Source organism: Anguilla rostrata, chromosome 16 (assembly GCF_018555375.3).
Source record: "Anguilla rostrata isolate EN2019 chromosome 16, ASM1855537v3, whole genome shotgun sequence".
NCBI classification, from domain to species: domain Eukaryota; kingdom Metazoa; phylum Chordata; class Actinopteri; order Anguilliformes; family Anguillidae; genus Anguilla; species Anguilla rostrata.
The window spans coordinates 6,749,731-6,775,815 of NC_057948.1; the positions used below are offsets into that span (position 1 = coordinate 6,749,731).

A 26,085-nucleotide genomic window follows, 5' to 3' on the forward strand; every position below is an offset into this window, starting at 1 on the left:
CAAGACAAACTCCTTAGCCATTATACTACTAGTTATTGTACTTGTATAGTTTTATTAAAAATATATATATTTTTGTGGCTGTATGTTTCTCTTTTCAGGGCTTGTTGTGGACGCTTCCTGTATTTACTCAGAATGTGTTGTTCGGTTGTTGGTTAGCAGTGAGCTCAGTGACTTGCTTCGGTGCTTTTGTGATGTGCATCATCACTCAACTGGTCAGGGAATATTGTGAGCCACTACTGTTACTCATGATTTTGTTCATCGGGTGGAAGCGCTTTTCTGTGCAGTGCAGTGAGCCACTCTGGATAAGAGTGTTTGCTAAACGACTGTGATGTAATGCAATGTAAAAAAAAAAAAGCATCAGGTAAAAAGCCGTTGACAGTTTTGAAAGGATTTTCATTTTGAGTGGAAGGCACTACAGAAAGATTGATGTACTCTCAGAGTTTCTCTTTCTTAAACTCTTTTCCTAATGGAGATTTTTTTTTATTTATTTATTTATTTTTTTATCTGGTCTAGTCAGTATTTTTTTTCCACAGAGCTGGCAAAAATAAATAAAAATAAAAAAATCTGAAAGCTGTGAAAAGGAAAGCATCTCATTTGAAGTCTCGCTGGATCGTAGCCCGAGGCTCTGTTTAGTTAAAAGGACGTAGCGCGTTTCCCCGGAGCACGTCCAGCTAGCGAGGGCAGGACGAAGCTCGCGGTGTACGAGCCGACATCTCGATCCCCCCCCCCCGTGATCTTAAACCCCAGCAGGGGTGAATCAAGCAGAGGGCAACTTCAGTGAAGGAGGATGGGGGGGGAGACACAGCAACAACAAGGCTGCTGTGACAAACCTCCCCTTTGATGCTAATAGCCAGGCCTCGCTTTAGCCAGCGATACTTGGGCCTCTTTCCACACCACCACCACAACCCTCCCTCCCCCTCCACCCACAATGGTACGACCCGGGGGAATTCTTCCTTAAGCTTGGGTTTGAGGATGACCGGAGCGTACCACCAGTCTGCGTGAGGTGTGTCGGGGGAAGGCCGCAGGGGCCTCTCCAGACATGTCCCTTCAGACGCCCCCCCCCCCCCCACTCCCAAGGGAGTTAACGTAATAACTACTGCAATTCACAGGATTATCCCATAATCCTCAGTGGACCATCAGACTGTTCCACAAATCCCTATTATTGTCACAACAGGGATTTGTGAAACGGGCTGACGGTCTAAATTACTTTGGTCTAGTCTTAGTTCAATTGGCTCAGTAATTTGTTTTCCTCTCAATGGCAGCTAACATGTAATGAGTACATTACCAAGGTGGGCTGTGGTGAGTTTGAGTCCCCCCCGTCCCCCCGTCCCCCCCCCCCCCCAGCCCGCAGCCCCCCAATTCATGGTTAATCGCTTTACTGCTCTTGAAAAACAATATATCCTCCTTTGACCCTACTATTCACACTTATCCCCTGTAGGGGACATCATGAGTCTTTGGTCTTATTGTCATGAAACATAATTGTACTATGTCGAAACCCACACTACAAGGAACATTCAATAAAAATAAAATAAATAATATTTTAAAAAATATTTTCAATGCAACATGATTTTGTCATCAAAGACACTTGTATTGTCAAACACTTCAACTCTTTTTTTCTACCTGGTCTCAAGAGGATATAAACTCAATTTATTCATCCTTAACGGACACCATAAATGAACTTTAACCAGGTACTTGCGTGCAGGTGCATTATTTCCTAGTAATATTAAATGTTTTGAAATGTAATCCAACAACAAATTTAATTTTTAAAAAACAAAATTTTTCAATCCCAAAAACGTGAACTGTGGAATGCGAATAATACCCTGCCTAGTTGGCTTTGCAGAGGTTAGGTCAGAATGGTGTTCACTGTGTGAACTGTGTTCGTGGCTAGAAATAGCTGTACAAATTAAGTATTGTACCTTACTGAACCTGTGTTTAGCAGTTGTCTATGACCATGAAATGCACTTTTTGTACGTCGCTTTGGATAAAAGCGTCTGCCAAGTAAATGTAATGTAATGTACCCGTGAGGCATTCTTGGACATCCACGACTACATCCACACCGGGAAAGTCTTCCCAGAGTTCATTTTGTGAAGTTGCGGCATTATGCTAAAAACAGGAACCATTTTGAATCTCGGGTCAGCAGCAGCGTCAGCCAGGACGAGACGTCCATAGGCCTCGAGATCACCGCCTCCCAAAGCTGCAAGCACTCAGTCAGAGTTGCCCAGTCTGCTTATGATACAGGACTGTGGGCTTCTGATTTCTGGAAGTGACTTTCCACTTTGTTCTGGTTTTTTGGGCTTATTGTTTAAAAAATCTGGGCACTTATTTCGATGTGTAAGAAGTGACCGTTTTTTCGAGCTAACTTTTTAATGTAGGTATCACTAGCCCCCACCCCCCCAGTTCTTCATCCCATGATGGTGCAAAAAAGTGATTGAACACATTGCTTGGTTACCACGTCAATGGTATTCGGGCAAACTGACAACCAGTTTAATTTAAAAAAGTAAAGATAAGTCTGCACTGAGAATTCTGGAAATTGAATTTGAAGGAAACAATTGCGGCACCTTGGATTGTCTGTTGCTCTTTGTCAAAACTCAGCGTCCCTCCAATAATGTTTTGCTGAAAGAGGTACATTTTCCGCATAAAGGAAGACAATGACAAATTACCTTCATCTGCATGGGGGAAAAAAATACCCCTGGCTACACATCTCTTTAAAAATAAAGTAAAAAAAAAAAATATGTAGATGCAGGTCTTAAATCTGTGTTTCTTTAAAGACACTGCACTGTAATTTCTGTTACCGTTTCCTATACACCAACCCCCCCCTCCAAAAGAAAAGAGGCAGGACACAGACTTAATTTGGGGTGGTGGTATAGTGTAACGAATAAAGAACCAGCCTTGCAACCAAAAGGTCGCCGGTTCGATTCCCCAGTAGGACACTGCCGTTGCACCCTTGAGCAAGGTACTTAACCTGCATTGCTTCAGTACATATCTATAGTTGTATAAATGGAAGCCACGCAAAAAAATAAATAAAAAGAAGACACGTAAGTTGCACTGAGTGTCTGCTAAATGACTAATGTAAAGTTAGCTGTCGTTGGGCCCACCATTGACCTCCACATTAATGAAAAGACCATCACTGGGTTACAGAAAGGTTGGGTACAGCCTCACAAATAAAGGTACAGTGGAGGTACACGTTCATCAAAGAACAAATTTCCCCAAATGTACCCAGAAAGCACAATAATGTTCTATTTGGGTACTAATAAGTAACTTTTACAAGCAAAAAAAAGGTGCAATTCAATCATGTATCAGTGGCTAGGGCTACAATTCTATGTACTTTCTTGTACTGTTTTATACCTTTTTTCTGAGAGTGTGGGTGTTAAATGAGTTACTTAGTTGACAGTTAACAGAAGAATATAACAAGAGGGCCTAGTACCTGGGAGGAGAGGTCCTAATCTCCACAGTAGAAGCATCTGGAAAAACAACTAAAAGCAGGATTTGCACAAGACATAAAAGCAGACTTTTCCACCTGAGACAGACTCCCTCCCCCAAAGTCACCTGTTGAGAGGAGCGCCATTTTGTAAGCGGAGGGAATTGTGGGAAAGCCCCCGCGGGGTCACCGCCACAAAACTCTACGGTTAAACCGCTCGGTGCGTCCAGGGCCCCCCTGCCGGGGTGTGATTACCCAGCTAAGCTCTGCGTTACGTGCCACCGATTACTGTGAAACTGAAACGGAATCAATTAAGACCGCCTCCTGCGGTCTCCTTAACAACGGACAGCAGGGTTTACTGAGAACAGAGGGGGGGAAAAAAAACGAAGCAGAGAATAATATAATAAAAAAGGGAAAACTAATGACGAGAATAAGCAGTCATTTGCAGAGTAATACATATTAGGGGTTTGTTAAAGGCACTGTGGATGGCTTGCCGCACCGGTGTCTGCATTGCATTCGCGGCTATTATCGGCAAACACAGCCCTGCTCTGCTAATGGAGAAATGCGCGGCCTGGCCAGCGCTGCTTCGGCTTCTTAGCGCCGTGTCACTTGCCACAAACCAAAATGTTTATTGAGGGAGCAATTCCTACGGTCTAAGGAGGCTGTTGCTGTTGGCAGACAGCTGAGAGATGACAGCAACTCATCGCGCACTGGCGACCCCTGCTGGTCGAACGGGCACCCGCGGCCCACCGGTTCAGCTGTTCAGTCTTCCTCTGACTCAGGTCCGAGCGAGCGCGACTAGCAGAAAACACTGCAATAAGAAGCAGCCACTGACATCACATGCTACGGAGGAGAGCACCTGCTAATATATGCTAATTAACTGTACAAACTCAGGATGTGTCAGTCACGCACTTTTCATATATTTTTTAAGGTTTTTAATTATGTGTGTGTTTTGCTGTTGTGTTCATCATTTCAGGAGGAACTGCAAACCATGAGGCTTTTTCTTCCCATAAAAAATTTATTCTGGACCAGCTAACTTTCCTCAGAACACAGAAAGCACAGTATATACCAGCAGTGCAGGCAGAAATATTCATACAGCTGAGCCTGCACAGCACTATGTGGGCCAGAAGCACCTCAGTGGGCATCCACAATTGTGTGCGGCGGGGTTTACTGGGGTTGTCAAACACAGACAGTTCATTACGGTCTTGGAAACCCAGTGGATCCACAGTGCCATCTGTAATAGAAGCTTCTCAGACAAATAGAGTTCAACAGAAGTCAACTTGGGATATTGCTAGTAATATGCAGGAGGCCCATATTTTTAGCTTTAACAAAGTTCCTGAATGAAATTCATTTCAGTTGTATTCGGATGGTACTTTTTTTTTTTTTTTACAGAAACACTGTCACAAAGATGTTTTACAGAGGGAACAAAAAGCAAAAAATTGGCAAAAACCTGGCCCGAACCCCCAAAAATTGAGCAATCACATAAAAAAATTCTTCCCCACTGAGAAGAAAAAAAAACCACACAGTGGCAAGAAAAAAAAAAAAGTACCCAATAGGAAGACATCTTGGGAGGAACCTGCCAATAGGGGGCCGGGGTGGGGTGAGGAGGGGGGCGGGTGGTGGGGGGGGAGCCCATCCTCCCACGGCCGGCCCACAGTGCAGTAATCAAGATAGAACTAAATGTACGGAACAAGCCACGTCCGCGTCGCCGGGCTCTGGCCAATAGGAAGCTGTGGATTAAAGACCTCCTGAGGGAGTTCTGGTAGCGGTGCTGGGGAAGACTCCTGCTGGATAATGAAGTTGAGCCGGAGAGACGAGTATATTACTCGTGTACGGAAAAATACCCGCCGTACCGGTTAGAAAAAAGACAAAGCAGCGAAGCTGCCTCCCTGTTCGTCGCGCGGAGCAGAAGTGCATTTGTCCGCTGTCAGCAGATGTTTAAATGCTGATGATGCTCTGACCAAACATTTATAGTGCATTACAGAGCACTGAGTGGAGTGTATTAAGCAGCGTAACTTTAATCAGACGTTCTAGAACGCGGCATCTGTCAAAGATGCATTGAGTTTTAATTTAAGCAGGTCTTCTAGCATATATTGTTCAAAAATGTGATAAGGATGTGAATTTTCTCCTTACGACACACCCACACGTACTGCCTCCGGGCCTATTAGGGTCGGAACAAGAGTGTTTACTAAATTAAACACGAAAGCTCAGGAAAAATCGCATCTCTGAATGACAGTTGAACATTTCCACCTTGAGAGCGAGCGTGTCCTGTGGGTACTTCCGTTCATATCCAGAAATCTATCAGGGGCCATCGAGTGTTCCCTCCCAACCCTGCCTACAGGTATCCTCCTTTACTTTACCATTGATTTAAAATGCAATACCACTCCGTCCTCAAGACCCAGACCCTGTAAGAGATAGGCCTTATATCAACATGCTATCTTCTGTTCCTGTTACAGCCTCACACACACAGACTCCCCAAAGGTCCCAAAATCAATTGAATTTTAATAGCGTCCAAGTATCATCCTTAAAAATAACCCAAGGTGTCAGGGCACTGAGTCACCCAATAGTTCATAATAAGGAAGTCACACTGTGCGACCTAGGTCCCTTGACTAGTCATCTTTAATTAATAAAAAAATTGCCTGTTGTTCTCTCTCGAACAGACAACTTGCAGAAAATTTCCGGAGTAGTGCCGTAAGATTCTCCTGTGTAGTTTGCATCCTCCTGTGTCCACCTATTGCGTCCCTCCCATTGGTGTCACCCGGTGTGCTGGAAATTCTCAACTGGCAATTTGTGGCAAATAGAAATTGGAGTATTAAAGCGTAATCACCTGCAGTGATGTGGGCTGGTCAGGTGAACGTGATGCCTGCAATTCCCAGCATGCTGGCGGTCACAGACCACATTAATCAAACCCAGACCAAGGATAAGAAGGGGTAAGAAGTTCTGGAAGGATTATTAATCGATCTCTGTAATGCATCTGCCTCCGTGTTTGGGAGAAATCTTGGTCTCACTTTAGATTCTACCCACATCATTCCAGTTTTTAAAAAAAAAAGAAAGACTGAAGTGTCATTTTCGCATCTTCGCACCAATGGCCAATTACGGTTCTGTCTGAATATCTTATTACCATGTGCTAGCTCACATATTTATAAAAAAACATCCTTCCTGTCTGTCCAAGTGTGCTCCTGACTCTGCTCAGGCTGTTAACTGAATAAACTGAATTTTTCATTGGCTTTCCATCGATTATTGCTATTGTTATCACTACTGTTATAATTTTCACTGTTGTAGTTCAGATTTTTATTAAGATTACGTAGTTCCTATATAATAACTCATCATCATCCTCAAAACCTTTCCATCACAACGACTCTGAGAAAGGCAGTGTCAATCTATGGTGACCGTAACCTATGAGATGGCCGAACAAGAGCTCTGCAGTCAGGCAATTTTCTCGGAAACTTTAAGGGTTTATGAAAGGTATCGATCGCGATGTCATTCTACCGATCACGAAAAAAAAGGTCCGGCTGGCCCCGGAGCACGGGTTTTCATGCCGAATTAATCATCGTCCGCAACCTCGGAAAACCGCAGGTTATAAATAGTTGATCTAACGTACCGTTTCGGGTTTTACTGAAGGTTCAAGGTTATATAACATGGGACCGGGGAAGAAGTACGAAGAGGTTTTATTGACACGTTTATGGATCTGGTAGTTCAAGGCGTTCACTTTTACACAAGTCTTTACAGAAGAAGTAGGGACTGTGCAATAGGATGCTGATAAACAAAATATAAAATAATTGCTAATCAAATTAAAATGGTCCGAATGTTTTCCTTAAGGCATTATTATTATCAGTAGTAGTAGTAGAACAAGTAGTAGTAGTAGTAGTAGTACTAGTAGTAGTAGTAGTAGTACTCTTTACTACCCACTGCAATAAATGGTTGTTGAAGGAATGGGGGGGTCATACCTTTCTATATTTCATATACACATCTTGGAAATGGTTTAGGTCATGCATGGGTCTGTTAAGTGACCTTTTTTTGCGCCAATTATTTTGGGATGACGTTTCAAACCCCAGAGAGCGGAAGCCATCGGTGTTCCGTTTCCGAGCTCGTCTTCCGTGCTTTTTGCGCAAGCCTCTCTTTACTGCTAGGATTGAGAGAGTCGTTGCTAGTTTTGCTTACTTTTATTCCAGCGCTAAAAAAATGACATTGGCAGGTCAACAAACAAAGGATTGGTCAGTTGTTTAAAGAACTCTCCACAGGTTTATCTTTGGATAACACTGCATATTTCATAAGGGCAAACAAGTATTATGTTTTATTAGTATTGTGTGGGGTCCCATCAAGTATTACGTTGAATATATGGATTTAGCATACATCACAGGGCAGTTGTACTAATGAGTACTAAGCAAAACCTGTCCTGACAGTGACAGTAGTTATCTGTTCTGGATCAATTAATCTCAACTGCAAAAATATCATGATGTTAATGCAGACCTCCAGATGTAATAGAAAATAAATATAAAAGATAAATACATTTTGTATTTCCTTTTCTTTTCAATCCTAAATGTGTTTTACACCATCTGCCTTCATTTCTATTATGTTATGCATTTTATTTAATCTTTTTTTTTCTTACCAATTTCTGTTTTAAGTTAACTGTCTGCTTGTTTTCAAATCGTACAATCAATAAAGATAATGGTTTTTTTTTTAAAAGACATTAACCGCATAGAACACTCGTCCATAAACTCCAATGAAGTTTGTATGACTGACGCTTTATAATGCCAGAGCTGGGCAGGGCAGAGAGACCCTTTGATGATGTGATGCTTTTTAATGCCAGAGCTGGGCAGGGCAGAGAGACCCTTTGACAGTGTGATGCTTTATAATGCCAGAGCTGGGCGGGGCAGAGAGACCCTGTGACTGTGTGATGCCTTATAATGCCAGAGCTGGGCAGGGCAGGGAGACCCTTTGGACTGTGTGATGCTTTATAATGCCCGAGCTGGGCAGGGCAAGAGACCCTTTGACTGTGCCTGTGATGCCTTCGTGCTATAATGCCAGGAGCTGGGCAGGGCAGAGAGACTCTTTGACGGCGTCGATGCTTTATAATGCCCTAGTTTGGCAGGCGAGAACCCTTTGACTGTGTATGCTTTATAATGCAGCAAGCTGGCAGGCAGGACCCTTTGACGGTGTGATGCTTTATAATGCCAGAGCTGGGCAGGGTACAGAGACCCTTTGACTGTGTGATGCTTTATAATGCCAGAGCTGGGCAGGGCAGAGAGACCCTGTGACTGTGTGATGCTCTATAATGCCAGAGCTGGGCAGAGTACAGAGACCCTTTGACAGTATGATGCTCTATAATGCCAGAGCTGGGCAGGGCAGAGAGACCCTGTGACTGCGTTTCCCTGCTCCTTCCGCTAAAAACGTTCTTGCCGGAAACAGGGCAGGCCTGCGCCACCGTCTGGAGCCTTCAGGTTCGCGGTAAACCGTTTAAACCGTTCACTCATTCCTTCACTGCGTCATAACACCGTTTTATCATGACCTCCTTGTTTGAATTAAACGCACAGTATCGATGACATCACATCCTTTCACCGTGTCAAATGACATCATCTGGACAGAGGTTTAGCATAGCCGCATAAGTCTCGTCAATTCATTTTTGTCCCCTGTGGGGGACAAGAGTCTCTGGTGTTAATCTGAACAACCATATAACTCCACTATGCCAAAACCTACACCACAAGGGGACATGATAAACAAATTATATTTTTGAACATATTTTGACTGTACCACGTTTTTTGTCATCCAAGACACTTGTATTGTGTCTAAAATTTCAAATGCTTAAACTTTTTTTTTTCTTCTGCGGGGACTCAAGAGCATAATGTGCATTCCTGAAAATACTGAAAAATCACTTCCCAGTACTGTAAGCGGATCGCCAGTGTGCTCTCATGTATGTTAAAGTCGCGAAATAAAAACTGGTCCGATGGAAATGTGTTCAAGGATCAGGGTCAGAGCATACGAGCTCAAAAATGCTCCTTTTTCCGGGAGGAATGTTTTTCAAGCCATGTTTTTGCATGGGGGGTTTGAGCTTTCTGTACAGGGAAGTGCCTCAAAGAACTGACGACGACATTTGCCTCAAAGTGAACAGCGACGCTGAAAACTTCTGCTTGTTCTGCGTTGACGCCTCACTGTTCCTCTTTGTTATCATGTTCCCTGGAGGTCTAACCAATGTAATCCTTTCTGAACGGGCACGAATCGGCCACACGGTTCCCCTATTTCTGCTGTAGAAAAACACCGTCCTTTGTTATAACAGCCCTGAGAGGTGAATAAAGATGTCTCTCAAATGGAGTCGTAATATACATGCATTTCCATCAGACCGCTGTGAGAGCAGCTTGATTTGGTCCTGCTGGGGGGTTAAATCTTGTAGAACCCTCTTTAACTGCAATAGCCTGTGATCCATTTTTGAAGTAATTGGTTATGTCCGAATAAAAATTTGGAAGTGAAAGAGGGTGAACATTTTTCACACCACTGCATTCACGAGCCGAACAACAGTTGTGGTTCATTGTTTACCGAACTCCATGAATTTTCTGCCTTACTATGTGGTCACGTAAATGATTAAAACATACTTTGGTGGCCAGTCATCACGAGGACCTAATTGAATTAATGGCCTGAAAAATCAGTTTTTCCTGATGAACCGGGACAATCTGGAAAAAAAAATCAGGGGAAAAAGTGACATCCCTGACTTTGAAGAAGTGCCTAAGCTCGATACGACATCCAAGATAAACTGGAGGCTTTAAAATGAAATTCCAGAAACATACCGAAGCCCTGCGCCATGAAGCAGTGGGTGTTTTGTTCTCAAACAGAACATGGTGATGTGCGGCGTGCGATGGCGATGCTGAGAAACAGACGCGTTGCGCACAGAAACAACGAGAGCGGGGGGCTCGTTCGGCGCGCGGACGAGGCTCACGGCCCGGGGTTCGAATCCGGACCGGGCCGGCGCCGACTGCGGCTGGTGGCTCCACGAGGCGACGTGCGGTCGCTCACGGAACGGGCTCCGTGTTCACCGCTATCTGGCGACCCCTGCTGGTCAACCGGTGTGCCTGCGGACTGCAGTCAGAGCAGTGTAATGAAAGGTCCTCCTCTGACCCCGCTCTGTGAGGTTAAGTGTAGTCTGCGCTGTGTAAAAGAAGCAGGCGGCCGCACCGCGCGTTTACACCGTACCGACTCGGCCGCGGGGGGGTAGGCGGCACGAACGCGGCTGCGGTCGCAGACGATTGGCCGTTCCAAACTGGGGTGGGGATTGGATATACTAGAGCCCCGTGTTGGGTGGCAAATAGATTTTTTAAAAAGCAATAATTACAAGAAAGCCACAGTTCCAATGATTCGATTTCCGGAGGAATCCGATGGCGAACATAGCAGATTCTCCCCCCTGGCCGCATCCATCAGAATTCGGGAAGAGGCGACAGGTTAGGGGGGGGGGGGGGGCTGTGTCTGACAGAGGGACTTGTTGATAACATATAGCTTTAATTAGCCGGCCTCCTTTCTGCTAACTGCTAGATCAGCTTCACCAAGAGAGACCTGCCTCTCTGCAGTACACACAGTGAAGCACTCTGGGGTCAGAAAGTAAAAGTCCTGCCGTGTGTTTCTTCCACCCATGAACTCAGCCCAGCTGATTCTGCTAATTAGTTCTACCTCCTGGTTGAATAATAGTGCTAATCAGCAAATCCAGGTGGTTGGAACAAAACACTGGGAACGACTTTTACTTCCTGAACCTGGATTTTCCACCTCTGCTCAGACCCCAACCGGACAATAAAAAAAACCCCACTCTGAGAGACTGATAAACTCAAATGAGAAAAGCGTTTCGTTTATTACAGCCAGTTGGGTAATCGTTCGTGGCAAGATCACCGTTAAACAGTAAATCTAGTCCCCAATTCAGAGTATTCTGAATAAAAATGTGTGTAAATTTTAACGAGATGTAATTATATTGCACATTTTACATGTGATCCTTTCGTCTTTTATTTCCGGCCCAACTACGGGTAATAAGGTAATAAACCTTCGTTATAACACCTAGAGCGGGTTGACTGGGTTTCAACAGAACGTGATCTACGCATCTGGATTATGTTTTGCATCTCTGCAAAGCATTGTGGAGATGGCTCTAGTGCCATTAGGTTGACAGGAGTGTGTGTGTGTGTGTGTGTTCGCATGTGCGTGCGTGTGTGTACATGTCAACATGTGAGGCATGCGGTGTGTGTGCATGTTAAAGTGTGTGCGTCTGCATGTTTGCACGTGGTGGTGGTTTAAAGTTTTCTAACCTACGATATGACACATTTGGCATCTCCAAGCATAATGCATTTGGTTTCTCAGAATGGGCAAATAACCTGTAAAAGGTATATTTAATAAGAAGAGGCTAATACATAAAGGTATACATAAACTATACCTACTTGCTTTGATTGTGTGCATGAATGAGAGCGTGTGTGTTTGTATGAGTCCTTGTGTGTGTGTGTGTGCGCATGTGTGCATGTGTGAGAATAAGTGCGTGTTTGTGTGCTTTCATTCTGGTATTGTTTGTGTGTGTGTGCGCGCGTGTGTGTGTCTATGAGATAGAGAGAGAATGTGAGAGTGAGTGTGTGAGAAAGAGAACGAGAGAGACAAAGAGAGAGCGAGGGAGCAAGCGAGCGAGCGAGAAAATATAGGATTGTGCGACTGCTTGTGTCCAGAATCGTAAAGTTATTGTTTACCGCCCTGGCCGTTCCTCCATTTCCATTAAACTGCAGCTCTATTCCCAGAGTCTCTCTCTCTCTGCTGTGGAGACTGGGGAGAACGATGGCGCTGGGCGCTGATTATTGATTATTGTACAGCTTTATCATCCCAGCCTGTGCTGTAATAAAAGCTATAACCTGTCAGCAGCTCTGTGCTGAGGGGCGGGACAGTAACGTCTGTGCCTCCCGCACCGCACTGCACTGGCCTACAGGGGGAGCCACTGCAGAGCACATACTTTCAAAAAAAAATCTGGCGTGTTTCTCCTTTTCCTTATTTTTTCCACGAGGATGGCCAACTCAGAACTCAAGTCTCATCTCATCTGCAGTGACGACTGGGACAATCAAAGAGGGTGGGGAATAGAAGAGATTGTGTAGCCAATCAGATGTAAGGTGGTGATTAGGTGGCCAGATGTAGAGCCAGGTCTTGTGGGAATTAGCCGTTGCGGTCAGCACACCAGGGTAAACAGCCCTACTCCTTCCAGAAAGCGGAATGGCTCTTTAAAGAGAAGGAGTTTTTGGAATGTTCTTTCACACTTCTAAGTCAGTGTTCTAGAACTCCACTGCTTTCAGTTACCAGTAGCGATTGTGACATCGGCATTAGAATGTTCAGTGGGGGATGAGGGGTGAGGGGTGAGGGGTTGTCGTTGTGTGTGCGGGGGGTATTTTTTTTTTTTACTTTATATTATTTATTATTTTTCTTCTTCTTTGTTGATATTGTTCTTCTCTTTTCGTTTTGTTCTGTTGAGTAGGTTTTATTTCATTTACTTACCCCTTGCATTTGTTTTGTTTGTTTGCTACTAATAAAAAAAAAAGAATGTTCAGCTCAGAACATTCCAATCACAGACTTGCGATGTCACACCTTAATCCTTCAAAGAATAGGTTTCGTCCCAGTTAAGAACATGGCTAATCACCATAACAACATTCTCAGCACATAGATGTCTGACGTCACCCCTTAAAGGGTTAAGAACCACAGCGAGCCAGGGCCTGGGCTTAATATCTCATCCAAAAGAGACGGCTGTTTTCATTACATTTCTCCAAAGGTGACTTTACGGCGGCAGCAGACGGTGGAGAAACCCGGAGCCTCCGCAGCCTAATTTATGACCGTGACTCAGCCAGGGGGCATTTCTGAGTCCGATCCAAATCGAAATCTCCGATTTCTTTTTATTGAGCCGTCCTGCTCAATAAAAAGGACCAATAAGCCACGGTCCGGCCTTCGAGACTGCGGGGAAAGCTCTCTTTAATAAAAACAAAGTTCGCTCTTCTCCGATTCGTTTTCAAATGCCAATTCATTTGCACAGCCTTATAAATGCGGTAAGGATCTCGTTAGCGATGCATTTTGCCCTCCTTCGGGGCTAAGGTTTCCGTTAGCGCGGTGGCTACGGTCAAATATTTTGCCTTGCGATATGAATCACAAAAATGATGTTTCTATATCCACGTGCCTGACCTGTTCATTTAAAAAAAATAAGAAATACATTTGAAAACATCAGGGCGGGAGTTTCTTAAAGCGCATACAAATATAAATGTGTATGTAAAAGAAGAAACGATAAGCGAGAAGCTTTGTTTGAACTGCATCTAGTTTGCAGGAAGAAGCTAGCCAGGTAGCCACACCTGCGCTACATTACCATACCTTCTCAGTGTCATTTAGCATGCTCTTTCAGGACTCAATAAATCTGCTGTAAATGCTAACATTTTTGTTGGCTTTAAATAGTCAGTGCATTTCAGGTCAGTTTCAAAGTTTCTCTAAGTATAATTTTACGTTTTTACCTTGAATGAATGCCATTCACTTGTTCATAATCAGGAAACATCATTTTCCAGGCCATGCAAGTTAATGTTGATTAATTACATTAATTCGTGGCAGTGCATTTGTGTTACTCATTGTCACCATGAAATTTAACTCCCACGGATAAACTGTGTCCCTTACTTACGAGGACCTTTTACAGGAAGGGTTCTCCTTACGTTGTGCTGTCAATTGAGAATATTTACATAGTAAATTTTAAAAACTTTATTTAAAAAATAAAAACATTTAAGAATAAAAAAGAATTAAGAATAAAAACATTTATTCTTCCGTTCAGTGTAAATCTCCATCACTGACCCTTGTAAGTAAAGAAAAAAGAACCTACACCTGGGAACACAAGTTTGCAAGAAGCCATTTTTAAAAATAAATTGTAAAATCAATGCGGGCAATGGCCTCCAGCATCTGTGTATCATTAACATAAACATAACAGAATAAATCTGCTGTTAATGTGACTGCAGCAGCTTTCGTTTCACTCAATATTTACATCACTCACTCGGGTGAATTTGTGCCTATTTGTCTAATAATTATGTCAGCGAATCATTGATTAGAGGAATTATTAGGGGCGTGGCTTCGCGGTGAGGCTTTAGCTAGGAGCAGGCTTTGTAACTGGGGGGCTGCATGTTCAAATCCCATCTGAGGCTTCGCTATTGCACCCATGTGAAAGTTAATCAATACAAATGACTCCTATAAATAAATATAACAGCTTTGTAACGGGATACATGGCATATAGTAAACCAATCAGAAAAACAAAACGTAGATATAGATGCAAATGTAAACTTCTAATTCATAAATATGATATTTCATTTTAAGTAGTTCATTTAAAAAGAATGACAACAGAGACTGACATTTTGTTCAGAGTTCAAAAGTCAGCCCGGAAATTCAATAACATCGAAGAAGCTCCAATTTTCAGCAATTCATTTCCTCGCAAACAAAATGGTCCTTACCACCCTTCTCCAGCTAAAGTGGCTCGGATGCACAGCAATCATCTTTAAAAAAAAACTGATCAATCACGGTGCAGCCTTAGGACACGGGTCATCAAAGCAGCCCGCGGCCATCCGTGTCCTCTAAGAACACAGAGCGTGGGGCCCACCAGGTGAATGGACTTCACACAGGGAGAACAGCCACAGATTATTGTAATCGCCATTTCGGTCTCAACTGCTTATTTTTTTTGAAGAGGAAGAAGTTTAGAACCTTTGGCTTTTTTAAACAATAAATAAATACATTTTAAAAAAAAGCTTATTGGAATGTACAAACCAACATTCATAGTGCTTTTCCACAAACCTGGTAAAACCTGAAAACTATGGGCTTACTTCCCATTAGAAAATTAGCCAGAGTAAGCAAACCTGAGTGTCACCAGCCATTTAGTTGTCTTTATTTGGTACATGCAGGCGTCCTTATACAGAACTTCTCCCATAAAGAGAAAACGCACCACTAATAGCTCTGTGCTCCTGTTACACAGCACAGCAAATAGCTCTGTGCTCCTGTTACACAGCACCACTAATAGCTCTGTGCTCCTGTTACACAGCACAGCAAATAGCTCTGTGCTCCTGTTACACAGCACGGCTAATAGCTCTGTGCTCCTGTTACACAGCACGGTTAATAGCTCTGTGCTCCTGTTACACAGCACGGCTAATAGCTCTGTGCTCCTGTTACACGGCACAGCTAATAGCTCTGTGCTCCTGTTACACAGCACAGCTAATAGCTCTGTGCTCCTGTTACACAGAACCACTAATAGCTCTGTGCTCCTGTCACACAACACAGCTTATAGCTCTGTGCTCCTGTTAAACGGCACAGCTAATAGCTCTGTGCTCCTGTTACACGGCACAGCTAATAGCTCTGTGCTCCTGTTACACGGCACAGCTAATAGCTCTGTGCTCCTGTTACACGGCACAGCTAATAGCTCTGTGCTCCTGTTACACGGCACAGCTAATAGCTCTGTGCTCCTGTCACACAGCACGGCTAACAGCTCTGTGCTCCTGTTACACAGCACTGATACCAACCAAAGTCTTCTGGATTTAGACCAGTCTGGAAGAACAGCAGCATCTCACTCCTTCGCACCTGATGAACTACGCCGTTCGTCTGTCCTCAGCTTACATAAATAGAACACCGAAACGCGAACATGCCAGACCGTCTCATTATGCGAGCCGTGATTGGACGGGGGGGCACGGATGCCACCGGTCCGTGTTGGAGCAAATCTGACATCTCCACAGCAGAGCGAGTCCCGCGCCCGGGGGCGCTCATGCATATGCAAATCACCACCGACTGATCTTAAAGGCACGGCACAACAAAATTGGGCATTACACACGCCAGCGACCGCTCCCATTAGAGCACTGCAGGGACTTCGCCCCGAGGCTGGCTAATGACATTTGTCTGAGCTGGAGCAGAGAGTACCAACGCCAAAACAGGGGGGGCTTCCGGAGCGCTTTTCCTGGCGCAGAAGAGGGGAAACTCGAGGAAACGGCCCCCGGGTCCCGCCGGAAGCGCTGCAGGTCCGTTCGAGAGGCGCTCGCTGGCGAGCAACCGCCATTTCTGCAAGCTGCAGACCACGATTTAAGCCCTCGCGGTGGGGAGAAGGGCGCTGACGTTCATAGAGGCGCTTCCGCGCGCGTAGGTTTGAGGGGAGACGTGCCACCCTCATGTGAATTGGTCCCTAGACTAGCTAGCGTGCTAGCAAAACCGTACGTTTGAACTGTGCGAGGCTAGGTGGTCCAGCGCTGCGGCTACGCCCAAAGTTGAAATGAAACCTATGCCTGCGGGTGTCTCTCTCGCTAAGGGTAACGTGAAGGCTGTGACTGGCTGTAATGCCATTGGGTTTCAGTAATGCAGCGGTAGAGCAAGGAAACCGGGCTGACATAGACTTACATGCGGAAACCAGGCCAATGTGGACTTAGGCTACATGTGGAAAGTGCATTTCGGGCACTACAGGGAGGCCCTCAGACCGCCCTTAATCTGGGCCTGTGATCAGCGTGCAGCCGATCCCAGGGTTACAGACTCGAGTGCATTAGAGCGAGACAAAAAACCGCGAGCGAGAACATCCTCCCCCCCCCCCTCCGCCCCGCCCCGCCCCGCTGGCCACGGGATGCAGTCTGCAGCCTTTCCCCTCGGGACGCGGCTTGTCCTCCGCCTCCTCTCTCTCTCTCTCTCGGCGAGTTAGTCACCGCTCCGACACCTTCAGCATCACCTCGGTCACAGCTGGGATCCGCTCCAGGGGCAGCCACGTTCGTCTCTGGACTGATTAGCAGGAAGCTCGCACACGTCCAGTACGGCTAAATTTTATCCCCATCAGGGGTTGCATTGGTGGCTCGGTGGTAGGGCTCCCGCCTGCCACGCCGGCGACCCGGGTTCGTATCCCGGCCAGTGCCCCAAAAACCCAGCCACTGGGGATGCGCAAGCCAGTGCATTCCTAGTGCCGGCCCCAAGCCCGGATAAATGGGGAAGGTTGCGTCAGGAAGGGCATAAACATATGCCAAATCAAATATGCGGACGCTGTTGCGACCCCTAACGGGAACAGCCGAAAGAAGAAGTTCTTCCATGCTCGTGTGAGTCTTTTTTTTGTAGGTTTGTCAAAAGTTTGCTTGTGAATACTCAAAACACAAGAAACACCCCCGCCAATACTCCAGTTCAGAAATATTTTACATCAACAGGAAATGTATTTTCCTATTCATACATCTGTAAAAGGTAAGTATACATCTTAATGGACACATTAAAATGTAAAAATAAGTGATTAACGCAAGGTCTTTTAAAGAAATCCAAGGGCATACCCAGCATTCATCCATAAACAGTGTCAACAAGCAGTATTCATTAAAAATTAGAAGCTTTTATTTTGAAAATAGTAGTACAGGAAGATCTGCTTATTTTTTGCCATCTACCAGCTAAAATCCCAAGGCCTGAAACTAAGCAGAAGAAATACAAAACTTAAAGTATTACATGCAAATGTATAAAACTGCCTTTACGCTCAAAAGAATTACTTAAAATTGGACTCTACTGGGTCAGCCTGTTTTTATCTGAAAACAGCTGGTGTGGGTGCAAGTTTGTGTATTAGGCCCTAGCCCAGCACTAAGACACCTGATTCTACTTATCAAGGTCTTGATTGAAAACCATTATTAGTTAATTTGTTGAATCAGGTGTCCTAGTACTGGGCTAAAACAAAAACCAGCACCCGCACCAGCCCTTTCCGGATAAGATTGGACACCCTGGACCTAACCTAGGCTTTAAATCAAAAACAGAGGCCATTTCAGCCACTGCAAAGTGCCAGAGGGCTTGTATGGTGACCTGAATCTGAGTTCCTCCATTTTGTTCCACAGTCTCCTGATTTGTCTGTATACATTACTGAACTCTAACCATCACACAAAGACTATACATTTCCCTCAGGAAAAACAAAGACCCCGTTTCCTTTACAGCAAATTCCGGTCACGGTGAAGTCCATCAGACCAGCTGCTCGACATTTCCTGAAAAAGTGGTTTTTATCAGTAGTAACGCAGAATGGAAAAAGCAAACTTTCAATTTGCAGCAAGTTGCACGTAATTTCCACCTTAAATACGCCTGAAATAAGACACTCAAGCTACATCACTGCACTGACCTCACATGGATAATTTATTAATACACGGAGCGGTACAACTTTTGAAAAAAAATATAGATTAAAAAGATGTATTAATATCGCTGTCAGGCAATGCAGCAGTTAAAAGAAGCTTTTGGTTTCTAGCAATGTTTAATGTTCGATCAAAAAGCTGAATTATGAGATTCCTCGGGTTCAACAGCAGGCTCGGCATCTGTTGACGCTGCAGTGGGCAAGTTGTTTAGAAAGCTATCGGGGAACGTCCGTGCCCGATAGGCAGCAGTCACAGAAAGAGCTTCCTGAGAAAGAAATACTGCCCACCATGTTCATGCCCTCAGATCCTGCATTCTAAAGATGGTAAATGGACTGCATTTATATAGCGCTTTTATCCAAAGCGCTTTACAATCGATGCCTCTCATTCGCCAGAGCAGTTAGGGGTTAGGTGTCTTGCTCAAGGACACTTTGACACGCCCAGGGCGGGGTTTGAACCGGCAACCCTCAGACTGCCAGACAATCGGTCTTACCTCCTGAGCTATGTCGCCCTGACTTGGGAATGGCACTGTCCAACCAGAAAGATTAACTAATAGTGACATCATGCATTATGCATTGTCAGCAGGATGTTCGTTTATTATGCACGGATGAGGGCATAACCAGAAAGCATTCGTTTGGTGGTACCGCTGCCTTCGACACCTTACTAAAACCAAAAGCATTCCACTAATGAGGGAGCACAGGCTGTGTGGTTTCACTGTCTTCAGGATAAGCAGCCAGGTCTGCCCAACATTTGTGCACACGACCCTGAGCATGCTGGGAAGGGTAATTGCTTCATTAATTCAGGAACCGCCCCTGTGCACGCCCACACCCCCCGCTTTCTATACACTTTGTCTCCCCATTTACCAAAGCTTTTCCCCACCTTCTTTTCGGCCACTACCTGAAACCACTACTCCAAAATGAAATGATTATATTTCATGCTAGGCGACACAGCCAATGCCAGGCTCTCTCCCTGCAGAGGTATATGAAACTCTAGTACCCTACATTTACTGCATTTGTTATATTTCCACACGGTTCATAAAAAAAACGAAGAGGAAAGAAAAAAAAAAAACCGAAAACAATATAAATAGCGCAAAAATGCAGTACACAAGTTCAATCAATACACCCTGTGGACTTTTACTGTAAAAAAAAAAAAAAACCCCTCATATTAGAGCTTCCATATTGTACAAGGAAACAGTGAAAAATGCACCTGGTGCTTTCGGCGGGGGGGGGGGTGTGTGTGTGTGTGTGTGTGTGTGTGTGTGTGTGAGAGAATGTATGACCGCGTCGTTAAAAAACCCCCGCTGCGCTGTTGAAAGTCTTGAGGAGGAAGTCGCATTGCTCCGCCGCCGCTTTTTAGTTCCGCAATCAATTTCCCGCCGAATCGGCCCTTTTTCGTCGGGTCGGAACGAGGCCGTCTGAGATGGCCCGTAATTCTGCGTCCATTACGCGCCCACAGAAAGGACCGTTACCTTCAGACGCGGCCGTTACTGTCAGGGGAAAAAAAACGCTTCCGCCCCGAAAGCTATGCGCTCGTCCATTACGGAAATGCAATTAAACGATAAGGTGTGTGTGTGTGTGTGTGTGTGTGGGAGAATGGTGTGAGTGTGAGCGCATGTCAGTGTATGAGTGTGTGTCAGTGTACGAGTACGAGTGTGTGTGTGTGAGTGAGAGAGTGTGTGTATGCGTGTGTGTGTCAGTGTATGAGTGCGAGTGTTTGTGTGTGTGTGCGCGCATGCGCGTGCGTGCGCGCGTGTGTGTGCAGGCATGTGTGCATGTGAGCATTGTGTGTGTGTTTGTGCGTACACGTGTGTGTGTGTGTCTGTATATGATGCAGGAGTTGCCTGGGAGTTCAGTACCACCCCCCACTCACAGGCAGGGCGGCAGGTGTGGCTCGCTGCCAAACACGGCAGCTGCTACCCACTGCCTAAATTGGTGGCCAATATAAAGGCCTACTCCTGAGTCCTGAGGGAGGGACCCATTAGGAACCCAACCACCGCACACTCCTGCTCTCCGGCCCTCTGGTGCGCCTTTGCGTTGTTACGGGATGAGAGGTTGAAACAGGAGGAGAATCCGACGAACGAATCCGACGAACAGGCGGGGTTTCGACCCGCCGGCCTACCCGGAGACGCTCGGCTTCCCCTGACCATTAGGTCCCGCCCTCCCTTCCCTCCAGTGTGCATTTCCAATCAGAATCCTCTTTAACGCATGCCTGGGTATGTGCCACATCTACAACACAACTTGAGGGGGGAAAAAAAGACGTTTGCTAACGACGGGATACCCAGAATTCCCACAGCTGTACACACACGCGCGCGCACACACACACACACTTGTTTTCTGTAGGACTCCAGAACTTTCACTGTCTTCCCGGTTCCACAGAACAAACTGCAACAGCTCACTCGACTAGACACACATAGCGAAAATTAATCAATTTCAAATATACCTGCAGGCAGCAATTGCGGGGTCCAAGACAGAACAGCATTCTGGTTTCAGTAATTATTTGCAACAAAAAAAAATAAAAAATTGGAACAGTTCTACTTGATCAATAACCTCTCAGTTTAATGTGGTGAACTGAGCAATTTTAATAGTTCAATTACAAATTCAGACATGTCTTTCCAAATTCCACACCAAAATCAATACAAAAAATGTATTGCCTAATTAAAACAAAACCACCACTTCAAAACAAAGTGTAGCCTAACTACAGTGCCTTCAGAAAGTAGTCACCCACTTCAACTTTCACTTTTTTAAACAATGTTTCCAGTTATACCCTATAACTTTATTTTTTTCTACTAAATACCCTACTCCCAGAGTCAAAACTTCAGAAACAGGCCTTTTGCAGCAATTGGAGATCAGTCTCCTCAAATATGACTGAATTTTTAACATTATCCCATTCCTCCATGCACATTTGCCCCAACCCTGCCAAGTTCATTGGTAGACAGTAATTTTCGGGTCCTTCCACAGTCTGGACTTTGGCCATGCGCCGGGTGCTTTGGATCATTGTCCTGTGGAAACACGAACCTTTGGCCTAACCACAGATCTCTTGCCAAAGGAATAAGGTTCCCCTCAAGGATTTGGCTCCATCCATATTCGCCTTGAAGGCAAAAGGTTTTCCCCAGTCTCTCCTGCTGAAAAGCAACCCCCCAGCATGATGTTACCCTCACCATGCCTGACAGTATGGATGGGTCTTGTTTTTGCACCAAACCTAGTTCAATGTTCAACCTCAGTCTTATCAAACCACAAAATCTTCTCCCATAATGTTGGGCTTTCTCAGAGAGCACTGATCTCTGGATAGCTTCGTTCATTTCAGCTTTGTAACTCGAAACTCTTTCCAACACAGATAAGAAATGAATAATCAATGGTGGGTAAAAACTTTCTAACAGCATTGTGTGTCATCACACAAGTTTCTAGTTCTCAGCAGATTGCAAAGCCAGGAGAGTCTAGATGCTTGTCATTAAAAACAGACAATGGGTCATCACTACAGGTCACCTAAAATCTACTCACCTGTCTACGAACAAGTTAGAAACACAATAAATAATGCTCAGGGGGAGAGTATGTTTGTGCGATTCTATCAGGCGTGCCCGCTAGTTTGCTAACCATCACAGCAGCTAGGCCTACCTACCGTACCTACCGAAACAAAGTCTAGGTTAATGGGGAACAATGTAAAAAGGGAACGAGTGAGAAATAATTATCATGGAATATACAGGCTGCGCCATGTTTCGAGGAGAGCAGTCTTGCTGACCTCTATTGTCAGTCGGAGGGGGGGGGGGGGAGCAGAGAGGGTAACTGATAGAGACGGGATTACTGCGAGCCAGCTGCCCCACGGTCTGTGCCACACATCTTGCCAGGTTGAGACTTTCTTTTTTATTCACCCTTTAAATTTGGTGCCCAACGTGGGGCGGTACACGTGTCCGGTTCCCTGGCAGAGCATCACCGGGGAGCGAACGTGCCCAGCATCTGGTGACGAGTGTGGGTCACAGGCTTCGGGCGATCACTGAACGCAAAGAATTTGCAACCAAGTGCTAAAATATGACGACTTCATTTTAGATTGAGCTCATTTGTCCCATTACTTTTCTCCCCTAAAATGGGGGACTGTGTATAAGAAGGGCTGTAATTCCTAAGCGGGTCACCCTCCGATTAAAGCTTACAGACAGCATTTCAACCTCATAATCACCGTTTCCTTTCAAATCCAATGCGCTGGAGTACAGAGTCAAAACAACAACAAAAGAAATGTGCCACTGTCCTATTACTTTTGCATTTAAAGCGCATCTCATTCAGAAAATACGATTTTGTATCAGAATGTACGGCCAGGTTAGGTCAGAATAGTGCTCACTGTGTGAACTAACCTTGTTCTTGGCTAGAAATAGCTGTGCAAAAGAAGTATTGTATCTTATTGAACCTGTGTTTTGTAGTTGTCCATGACCATGAAATGCACTTTTGTACGTCGCTTTGGATAAAAAGCGTCTGCCAAATAAATATAACGTAATGTAATATTCCTCAAAGGGTTAACATTAAAGGACTTCAGAAATTTTTGCCATTATATTTTTAAACGAAATGCCGGGCACTGAGGTTCAGGACGCAGGACAGCGGGACAAAATGGGGGGACTGCCTCGCAGAATCTGGGACACCTTAGAATAGAAGATGCCTGGACAGAACGTCCACAGTGCACCAGGAAACCTCTTCCCTTGCAGTCTCAGGACAAAGCTTAAAAAAAAATAAATAAAAAAAATTTAAAAAATAAAAGATCCAACATGCTCTTGGGATTCTTTAAAAGATAAAAGTCCTCATTCTTAAGGCGTGTCACTCTAGGACTCTTCACCATAAGCGGCTTATTCTTGAATTCCACCACGTCCTCATCATTTGTGTGGACTATATTGACCTACATTGACCTACAATTAATAACGCCTCCTAGCACACTTTTACATTACATTACAGGCATTTGGCAGACGCTCTTATCCAGAGCGACGTACAACAAAGTGTATAACCATAACCAGGAACAAGTATGACGAAAACCCTAGAGAGAAGTACCGGTCCACTTAACTTGTTTTGGTATTTACATTAATCCGAGTGTGTCAGGCAAGAGACATCAACAGGTGCTATAAATACCTCTTACCTCCAAAAAAAAAAAAAAATTCACTGTCATCCCGGATAAACACGCAGTCTGTTGAAATGTTTTCTTTCTAAATCACCATCCCGCAAACACCCCCGCCCCCCCCGCCTTTGAAAAGGTGCGCTTTCTTACAAAAATAACCGCTCGCGTCTCGGAAGGGATTTTAGCCGAAGTTCGCGGCAGCCTCGAACCCTATTTTTCGAATCGGAACGACGTGACGAGCTTCGTCGCCGCGAGCCTCAAAATCCCGCCCTCGGGACGAGGGAGTCGGCCGCGCGGGAAAGGCCCGCCTCGGCTCGGGTGATAAATGGTAAACGGACTGCATTTATATAGCACTTTTATCCAAAGCGCTTTACAACTGATGCCTCTCATTCGCCAGAGCAGTTAGGGGCTAGGTGTCTTGCTCGCCCCAGGGCGGGGTTTGAACCGGCAACCCTCCGACTGCCAGACAATCGGTGTTTACCTCCTGAGCTATGTCGCCCCGAGTATTAACCTCGTCTGAACGCGCGACGCTGCTCCCGAGCAGCCGCCGTTTGCTTTTCGTTTGTTCGGCCGTCTGTACCAAGCCGGCACTCTAAGCTGTGCTTTCCGACTCTTCACCATAAGCGGCTTATTCTTGAATCCCACCACGTCCTCATCATGTGTGTGGACTGTATCGACCTACATTGTGAATTTTGAATTTGTAATGCAGTGTATGATTTGATAAACTTGGGTCTTAACTAGATTTTTTTTTCCCCACTGTTTACTTGGATTATGGTTTATCATAATCTAATTTCCAGAGAATTTCCATAAAAATGTTTTTTCTGTGGATGACATGGTCCTGTGTATTGTGAGCTGGCACGTGTGGTATTCATGTAATATTGTAACGTATATTACAATACGATGTTTGAGGTTAAAAATGAGTTGCAACTTAATTGTTGGATAATTGGATGATTGCTTATAGGTTTGTTTTAGGCTTCCAACTTTAGTCATATACCATTGCTACACCCGGAGATGATTTAAAATTTGCATGCAGAGAAGTGTGAGATTAAACTTTTTTTAATGGACCTTTAATGAGCACCTTATTTCAGGTGTGAGTTTACTACTCCTCTTTTACCGTTACGCCTTTCCGCCATTTTGACTGTCGCTCTCGAAAGGGGACGTCATTTCTGAAAAGCATCCAAAGTCCCCGCAGCTCTGAGAGTCCCTGCATTCACGAGAAAACGACTACTGATCTAGGATCAGCGTTGCGTTCTAGCTCGCGATGCATACGGTTAGGACGCATGGACGGCAAACCAGATCCTAGATCAGCGCTCCCAACGCCTATAAGCACGAGCCCTGGCGTGCCAACAGAACACAAAACATCCCGACGCGCAACAACGGCTAGCATGGCTCCACAACACGCAGGCTACAAATCTCCCCCCTGACAAGAGAGATCACACTAATGCCCGCGCCTCAGCTCAGTATACGGGGGGGGATTTACCCCATATCTAACTCCAGGCTACACGGTGCTCCTATATCCCATCCGGCCGAGTATCAGATCAGGTCTCCCCTTTCCTGTAGCTCTTACTGTTAACCGCTGCTAAAAATGGCCTCTAATCTGCAGATGCGAAGTCCTGAACGCGCGCGATAAGGGGATAATTTACCGCCACGCGGGAATTCGGCGGAGGGATTACGGGGTACGGCGTGCCGATCCGCTGTTTTCCCGTTCGCGCCCGCGGATACTGCGGTCGACCCGGAAACGGATTTTAAAAACGGCCTCCTTCCGAGGCCTCCGAGGGTCTGGCCCACCCTCCCCAGCAGCCCCTCAGCCCCCCCCAGCACCCCCCCTCCCCAGTCCTGCAGTCGCCGTCTCCTCCCATCAGGAGGGAAGAATGCATCATCGATGACTCCCCCAGCGGTGATATGGGGACCAGCGTTGCCAGATTGGGTAGATTACCTCCCAACTGGGTTACTTTTCCCATTATTGCGTGGGGGGTTATGGTATTGAGTGGCTTGTCATAATTGGGGCTATTTTTAGTGATACTGGGCGGGTATTTTATCTTCCCCTTTTCAGCAGAATGGTTTACATTCGTCGGTGCAGTACACCCTCTTAGGCTCTTTGGTCACGCTCTCATTACATTACATTATATTACATTATAGGCATTTAGCAGACGCTCTTATCCAGAGCGACGTACAACAAGTGCATAGGTTTCATGATGTAGAGGCGCAAAAGAAACACTAGAGTGAAGTAAGGATCGTAGTGCCAGAAGTGACCACATCGATCAGGACTCCAACCCTGTAGAGTAAGCTTGTTCAGCAAGCAAGAATCCTACCAAGTACAAACTAGCACTGGAATCACACCTAATCATACAAAAACAATCCTGCCAGATACACTAACATAATCAAATTATCCTAGCTAGGTACAGTGAGCTGAACTATAGGCTAGGGAGGGGTGGGGAGAGGTGCAGCCTGAAGAGATGAGTCTTCAGTCTGCGTTTGAAA

The 26,085-nt window shown here is 45.3% G+C and overlaps 1 long non-coding RNA gene across 5 annotated transcripts in view; it reads right to left on the minus strand.

The window, feature by feature from the left end:
• The window catches only part of LOC135242257 (uncharacterized), a 98,658-nt gene that overhangs the window by 56,708 nt on the left and 15,865 nt on the right, over window positions 1–26,085 (minus strand). The window contains exon 2 of one of the 5 annotated variants that reach the window (XR_010326289.1): window positions 21,048–21,637. The exons of 3 other annotated variants lie outside the window; for them this stretch is intronic. This is a non-coding gene — a long non-coding RNA (uncharacterized LOC135242257). Of the gene's footprint in view, window positions 1–21,047; window positions 21,641–26,085 lie in introns of those variants that run through there. One more of the 5 variants, XR_010326286.1, reaches the window with a different exon arrangement.